The sequence below is a fragment of the Polistes fuscatus genome, unplaced genomic scaffold, assembly GCF_010416935.1.
Source record: "Polistes fuscatus isolate 324 unplaced genomic scaffold, CU_Pfus_HIC Scaffold96, whole genome shotgun sequence".
Lineage (NCBI taxonomy): Eukaryota > Metazoa > Arthropoda > Insecta > Hymenoptera > Vespidae > Polistes > Polistes fuscatus.
The window spans coordinates 72,315-81,059 of NW_025113180.1; the positions used below are offsets into that span (position 1 = coordinate 72,315).

At 30.3% G+C, this 8,745-nt stretch overlaps 1 pseudogene; it reads right to left on the bottom strand.

The window, feature by feature from the left end:
- Window positions 1-850: 850 nt before the first annotated feature.
- On the bottom strand, window positions 851-6,091 carry LOC122525858 (annotated as a pseudogene).
- Window positions 6,092-8,745: the final 2,654 nt, after the last annotated feature.

Consider the following 8,745-nt stretch of genomic DNA (forward strand, 5'->3'; position numbering starts at 1 on the left):
CAAGGGTTTGTGGTAAACGAAAAGTATCAACATCGTTCTCGCTGAGGTTTCTCGTAAGGATTTGTAATTTTCGTTGAGATATTACACGATTAGCATTTTGTAATAGTGAAACTGTAGTCTTTTTTTATAATTACGTACACTGTTGGTTCTTTTATTACCGTAAAAGCTGCAATTTTCCTTATAGATTTACGTCGATTGCACATATTTTCACGTTGTACTTGATCCATGCATTCTGGTGTCGCTACTGATGTTAGTGGTCCTGGATACGTCTGGTTAACCATTGTCCCTATTTGTTTGAACCTTTGAACCCATGAACAGATAAGTTGCGTGCTCGGCCCATCACTTATTCGTCGAATATTAAAATGAGTTTAAAAAGTGCCATGCGCACGAACCAACGATTTACCGCAATTGAGATATTGCTCAAGCGCAAATGTGTGATGCGTTCCCGACCAGTGACTCATTGCGTATGGTAAATTCGCAAAGCACACGCATCGAACTGTACCTCTCTTACTTACTTCAACCCATTAGTTTACGCGCAATGACAATTTGTTAAAATTGAAAGTTATTTCATATGTGATCTTTAAATATTAGGTTATCAACTATAAGTGAGTGCGGTTATTTTAATAATAATCTATAGACAAAATCCGTATTTATTTCGTTTCCAACCAAATAGATATATATATTTATAAAATATTAAATTGTTGTATTTTGAACATTAAAATATACCCACTTATACAGTGTAAATTAAAATTTCATTTTATTCTCTATCAATATCTACCGATTACGAATAAATTATCTAAAACTGTATTTGCATTTATATTATTTTTTTAAGGACAATATATAAAATATACTATGCAATAGGTATAAACTTTACTCGAAGAGGTTTAGACGAGGTCAGAGTGGCATCTGCCAAAATGTAACGTCGTCTAGTTCATCCACCGGTTCCAACTTAAAATTGTACAATATAAATGCTACAAACAGTTTAAGCTCAAGCATTGCGAATCTTTGACCTGCAAAATGAGGAAAAGACGAATATAAAAAAGCAATTTTAGGGTAATATTAGATATTCATTTCTGCATGAAACATTTACCAATACAGTTTCTCGGTCCCGCACTAAATGGTATGTAGGAGTAGGGATGTCGCCCTTTAATATTTTCCGGTAAAAATCTGTCAGGATCGAAAACATTTGGATTTGGCCAATATTCTGGATTTCTGTGCACGCCGTAAATATTTACAATACACATAGTTTTAGATGGAATTAAATAATGTTCTACAAAATTAATACGATTACATAATGAATAAAATAAAGAATCAATAGGATACGAACGAAATTAACGTAAAGACATAATGCATTTATTTTCATACTCAGCTGCATGTCCTTAGAAATATACCGAGATATTAAATGGACGCTTGGATACAAACGAAGCGATTCCTTTAAACATCTCTCCAAATACGAAAGTTTTTGAAACGACGATATCGTCAAATTATTATCTTCTCCCATAATCGATTTAACCTCGTCTCTTATATTTTCCTAAAAATAAATACATCATTTATTATTCATCGTATGAACTGTTTAAATCGCAAAATCTAATAACATTGTAAATTTTAATAAATTTTGCTCGAATTCGAGTACTGATGAAACTTTTTATTTAAAGTTAATATCACTATTAATTAGTATTAGAAACAAGTTACTAAAATTAGTGTTACTAGTAATTGATTATTCTTTGTAAATGTATTAAATGTAAAATATTGTTTCTTTTGCTAATAATTTCTACTGATAATTGTTGCTGGAAACATTACCTGGATATCTTTGTGCTTAGCAAAAAGACCTAAAGCAAAGTTCAGTGCACTTGCAGTAGTGTCGTGACCCTAGAAAATGTTACTGCGTAGAATTTTCTCCTCTTTTGTTTCTTAAATGAATACATTTACAAATACATACTTCAAACATGAAAGTATCAACTTCTTCACGAATTCCTTCCTCATCTATTTGATTATCTTTCCAAAACGCGGCTATAAGCAGATCTAGCAAAGAAAGTCTTTTTTGTTTTGCCTATCTGTAACATAAAAATTCTATTGACCTTGCTTCTTTAATTTAATTTTATTCTTATTTAAAAAATGCGAATACTTTCATCGTCCTTCTCCTTCTCTTTATTAAAAGTGTCTTCTTCCTCAATATTCTCATAGATTTGCAAATATTTTCCATTAGTTTGTTTATGAAAACGTTTCCTTTCCGCAATTATCTGTAATAAATGTAATATTTTCCTAATCTTAATATTTTCGAAAAACGTACTTATAAATGATTATTATGAAAGACGTACATTTTTCGAAAAATTGTGCAAGGTTTTCAACGTTTTTTTTTGTACTCTACCGCGTGGTGTAAATGCATATATATTATCGTAGAAGTACCAAGGTCTTACGAGTCTAGTGAACAATAAATCACATTCTTTATTGGATCGACTTCGTTTCTTAACAAAACATTATTCAATTACCTATATGAAGCAACTTTATTAAAAACATGGACCGCATTACGATATTCAGATTCCAGCTTGCTTTTTCCTGTCAATTTTGTACCGAAAGCTGTTTCTACAAAAGAGATTTGGCAATTAAAAAATCATTACTAATATTATTAATTATGTATACAAAAAATTGTTTTTTTCACTAACGGCATATTGCGTTGAGAGTGTACTGGCTGATAAATGTTCGTAAATCTTTGACAACAGGGTCTCCATCTCCCTCCTTTTTAAGAGATTCGACAAGATTTCGTGATTCCTCATTTAAATTATTAAAGTAATAATTAATCATATTGAAGTGAAATGCAGGTGTTAACATTTTCCGTCGTAAGTGCCATTTTTTACCTGTCAAATTAGGATATATTTAAAATATTATTTAATCTATTAAATATTTTAGGGCAAATTGCGTCTTATTCTCTTTTTATTATAAGGATCTTCCTTTTTACTCGTTATTAAGTACAAACGTGTCTACATACCGCTCTCGAGTATATACAAGTATTCAAATAGTATATACGTTGAGGTATAGTTTAACGTACTTAAGTTTACGTCGCATATACAAGGGTTAAATGACCAATGTCCTTGTGAGGAAAAACGGTGCACTCTCTTGGCTAATCGCGTGTGCAAGTTTATGGCTTAACTCATTGAACATTGTAATAAACTATATTTAACCTATTAAAATCGTTAATAACGCCCATAGTTTCATTATTCGAACAATAGCTGATACCGAAACAAATCAACCGACTATGGAACCAAAACGATCATCTAACCTTGTATTAGGTTGGTTTATACGAAATGTCGGATTTTAAAGTAAATATATAAAACTAGATGTCTTTTTTAAAAATCTATTTATTTAATTAAAATAAATTCTATTTATTTCTCAATACACTTTTTCCAAAGAGATTTTAATGCATAGATGCCTGTCATATTTGATAAAATTAAAGTCTATTAGCGAAAAGATCCGGTGAATAAGTTGGGTGCTGCACAATTTCATATATAAATTCATTTGTAAAAATCGGGTTAGGAATGATAGGCATACGTTCAACCGATCCAACTTATTTCGTTCGGTTAGTTCGTTCGATGCTCACTTATCAATTTTATTAAACTTGCCAATTTCAGAAAGATTTCGCAATATTGTTGTATGGTCGACTTTTTTCTGGAAGCATGTTTTTTCGAAGATACAGTAAGATTCTTTTCCATGAATGCTTTCAGAGTATCATTTTTCATGGACATTACGGGACTTTTTCGAGGTTTTTTTTTAGAGAAAATTCAGCAGACTGAAATTTTTTCAACAAACGTTTGTTAACAGTATTTTTCCCAAATGCCTGATTTATATTGCGTGCAGCCTTTGTAGTATTATTACCAAGTTTATGCTCATAAAAAAATTGCACGAATATATCGGTTGAATTCAAATCCTTACGAAATTTAAAAAAATTATAGATTTAACATTTTTTAGAAAATCTGCATTGTTGAAATGTGACTCTAACAATGGACAATACGACTATAAACGAAGTAGTACAAAAACAAAAGAATAATGCAAACCAAGAGACAAACGTTCGCTTGTAAAGAAAATCCGACATTTCATATGAACCAACCTAATATATACACAAAAGAGGCTAATCAAACTCGATAATAGAAACTCGTCTATAGAAGGCGATATGCAAACGGATTCGGAAACTTCGCAAAATTGGAAACCCGCTAAGTCTTCAAAAATTTTAAAGTCAAAAAGCGTAAGATTAATGGACCGAAAAACAACAACAATAACTATTACGTATCATTTGCAACACAATGGTTTCAAGACATTCCCCTAAGTAATATTTCCGATCTACTCGACTATTCAACAGAACCTTAAAACACAAAAGACAATTTAGAAAAAGAAAAAGCATTGAAACCACCACCAATATACATCTACGCGAAAATCAAGGACTCTCTGCTCGAGTTATTGGATAAAACCAATTTTTGTGGGTAGACTCGTTCTAGTATATCCGGGCGGTTCGTGTTTTGAGTGCTACAGTTGCAATACGAAGGTTAAAAGGTACCTCGAGACGTATTTGCGTTATTTCTTTCTCTATCTAGTCTATCTTCATACTACTATTTATTTATATTATTTCCTTCTGCAATAAAGCAATAATTTGTATCGGCTTTTCTCTCAATTCCATGAGAGTTTTTATGACGTGACAAATTGTTTCATTAACGAGTAAATTGGAGTACATTGATTTACGTAACCTTCCCTATCTCACTCATTCCTACGATAAAACTACTGCATATTTTGCCGACTCATGGCTTTGATAATTAGTGATTTCTTTCTTTTACTTTTTCTAAACATTGCTGGACAATATAATTATATAATAGAATACCTGAATGATATCCAAGTCAAAGTAAAAACTATCATTTCAGAAACGCTCAGAAAGATAATTATAACCAATGAACTAAAATTTACGACGGAAGATAACACATGTATCAACAAAAAACGAAAAGTGTTACGAAATTGTTGTTCGAGAATGTCATCTAAAATCAAACGCAATTAAAATAATAAATGAATTAGACAAACTCGGTCACAAGGTAAGATCAATAAATAATATAACAAAATACGAGACTAAACAGCTGCTATTACTATTTTCTATCGAATTGACTACTATGAAAAATAAAAAGGATATGTATCTAATAATACACCTATGTCATAATGCACAAGGTGCTAAATTTATGGATACATAAAAAATTACTGAAATCTAAATCCAGCCTGTGTCAAATTCGCACAGAAATGTCTTACAATACTTTGTCCCCAAAAGGACAGAAAAGAAAACGTCAGTTGCCTTAGTTGTAACGGTAGCAACTCAGAAAAATATATAAGATGTCTCAGACAGGCTTAAAAGAATCAGCCCTAAAGACCCAATAAAATATTAAATCTGCGGAAAATAAATGACAAAAGCGACGCTCGCTCATTGGAGATGCCTTCCAAGTGCTGTATTTCTTACTTGTCTAACAATTTACCAGATGTCTACGGACAAATTGTAAAGAAGTAAGGAGATAAATAAAAACAAAAATAAAAAAAATTGTAATAATTGTAATTAAGAAATATCTCCAGTTTACTGATTATTACGACATTTGGCTTGCACTGTTAAAAGATAAATAACTGATCCGGAAAAGCTGCTATGCCAAGCAAGCTTACATCGAGGATAGAGTACTGATGAAACTGTCTCGAAATATGTGTTATAATTATTAAAATCGAAAACTCTAATTGTAATAGAAACGGATTGAAATGTCGAAAAAAGGAAAAAGTGCTACAAACTCTCTTTGTAAGACACAAACAAATATAGACGTATTACTAACGTGCCCTTTTTCATTTTATTATTTAGTATATTTTATTTTAAATTTATAATAAAAAGATTATTTTTATTCGTTTAAATTACTTACCGCTGCTAGTTAATAATCCATAGGAAAGCCAGGGCTTAAGATATTTGTAAAAGAGTGCTTTCTGAATATGTTCATTGCTCCTTAATAGTTCCTACGATGAAAATTCATATTTTTTAACTTATATGAATTGATATTTTTAGATTTACATTTAATTCTTTGAAGCAAGACATTTTACTCTTATAAATGTCCAAGTTTTTTTTATCATTATCTGAGAATTTTTATTCCATAAAATTAATTAGCGAAAATTAAAAATAAACTTTAGATATGTATCAGTAGAAAGATACATAGGTAATCCTGCTATGCTATTTTAAAGTAATGTTAAATTTTCGTGCTGGTTTGAAGAATATTTGACTATGTATTTTTTATAATGAATGAAATTTATAATAAAATTTACCTGAACGTCCTCCGGATCAAGTAGAACTACTAAGGAAAAATAAAGATCCAAAGCTTATAAATTGGATAATACTCATTACATAATCTCCAGAATTTCTCAACTAAATGTTCTATTATTGGAAATAAGTTATTAGTAAGTGACAACTTTATCGACTGAGAAAAATCACAGTTTACTGTATAATTCCTAAGTAAAATATTTTAATATTCCTCACCATTTTCAATTGTAAGTGATACAAATTCCCAATTATCGGATATTCGTGAGGTCCTGGAATTAGACTTAAATATCTTCCCACTCTTCTATATCTTATAAAACAATGTAATCCAAATAGAAATAAAATTGTACCTAAAAAGATTGCGAGCATCATCCTATCTGGAACATAGAAAAAGTTAAAAATTTAACTATGAATTTTGCAGAAGCTATTTTACGTATTAATCATTATTTTCAAGCTTTATATTTTTCTAAAGATTTATGTGCTTGTTAATGATTAATCCCTTTACAAATTAAATAGTTTTATTATTCGTTTCTTTTCTATTAGTTTTTGGCACACAGATACATACAAACGATTTATAATAGTAAAATGTCAAGAGAATATGTTTAACAATATCTACAAAATTTGTTTTTCCTGTGTTTTATATAGAATATAATTTCTAGCGCATTTATGAGAAATTTGCTAAATCGTTAGACTACTACAACGTTAAATGAAGAATTCCCGAAAAAGAAACGATAATATTTGACAAAATATTAGCGACATGTAGTTATAAACTATTTAATTAGTCCAATAAACGTTATGAGATATTGTCCTTTATTTCGATACCAAAGCTATCTTATAAAATCAACAATTATTTTAGAGGTTCCAACTTAATATTTGCGTTTTAAAATGTTAATAAATTAGTGCAACATGCAAAAAATTGAAAAGTCCGGTACGTGTAAAACAATAAACTGAAGTAGTATATAAAATACAATACAGTTTTAAAACAAAACAGTGTTAAGGATCTATGATATAAAGTACACGAACGATTTTGAAATAAGTAATTCGATATATCTCTCTTATATTTAGTGTGGACTGATATCTAAATTTTGATTTTTTTTATTCTTTCTTATATATATATTAACAAGGAAAATTAAAAAGGTATAAGAAAAATTAATAATGTTAATAATAATAATAATATTATTATTATTTTTTTTTTTTTTAAGTTTTTTTTTTCTTTGAAGTTATTTTTTTGAAGTTATTTTTGAGTTTTTTGAGGTTATATTCGTTTTGGTACGCCAAGAATTATAACTTCTTACGTGCGTACATAAGTATACACATTAGTTTTTTTTAAAAGTTTTTCTCTGGTATCTTTCTCTTTGTGAATACGATCAGAATTATCCGTTGCGATAAATTCTTTTAAATGTTCCGACAAATGACGGAACAATGTATGTATCAATTCTTCTTTCGTATATGCAGATTGTTATTTCTTTTTCTGCCTCCTTTTCAAACGAATACGTTCAATTTTGGCATTTATATGTTTTTTCAATGTTAGTTTGAAATTTAGATGTAGTCCCAAATACTCTCTCTTGACCGTCGTTACTTGCGGAATTTCTGTATTATATAGTTGTAGTTCGGTATATTTGGTTTTTCCTCAATGCAAATGTGATATGTTTACACTTAGTAGAGTTTACCTTGATTTTCCTATTACGTAACCTTCTTCGAAAGAGTTGATTTGGTTTTGTAACGATTGAATTGCTTGTTGCGGATCTTTGTTTATGGTATGCATTGCTGTGGCGTCTGCAAATGTTTGCGTAATTGTGTTGGCTTGAAGGTAATTCTTCTAATTTTCTAGTAATGTTTTGTTGTTCCGTTTAATCGTTGAGTAGATCATAGGAGTTTCTTAGGGATATGTCCTAAAACAATTTTGTTAGTAATTGTGCGGAAAAGTTGTTATTGTCGTTTTTCGGTTCACCTATTTTGCTCTTTTCTAAACCCTTTAATTTGATGATTTAGCGGAAATCAAGTTTTGCGAATCTTCCGAATCTGTATTCATCTCACTTCCATACACGAGAGTTTCTATAATTATTTTGATTATTCTTTTTTTTGTGTACAAGCAAGGCTAGAAGATTGTTTGTTTCTATAGACGGTTGATTTAACGGTAGATAACATGTTCGTATTACTAGCGATTACCGGGAACTGATCTTTAATATAAATTAGTGATAATTACTATCTGTCAGCACAACCGAGATCACAAAAGACTATCAGCGTAGTGCCCTTCGTTATCGAAGAAATAAGCGGGTACTTTTCATGGTAAATAAGCGGGTTACTTTTCATGGTACCAGGTCACTAGGCGTTGTCTAGTTCGCTAACGTTCCCTAGTTTTTTCTGAGATAGCATCTTATAAGCGCCGATTTTGAAAATCTGTACTATCTAGGAGCTAAGGCTACGACGTTAACCAA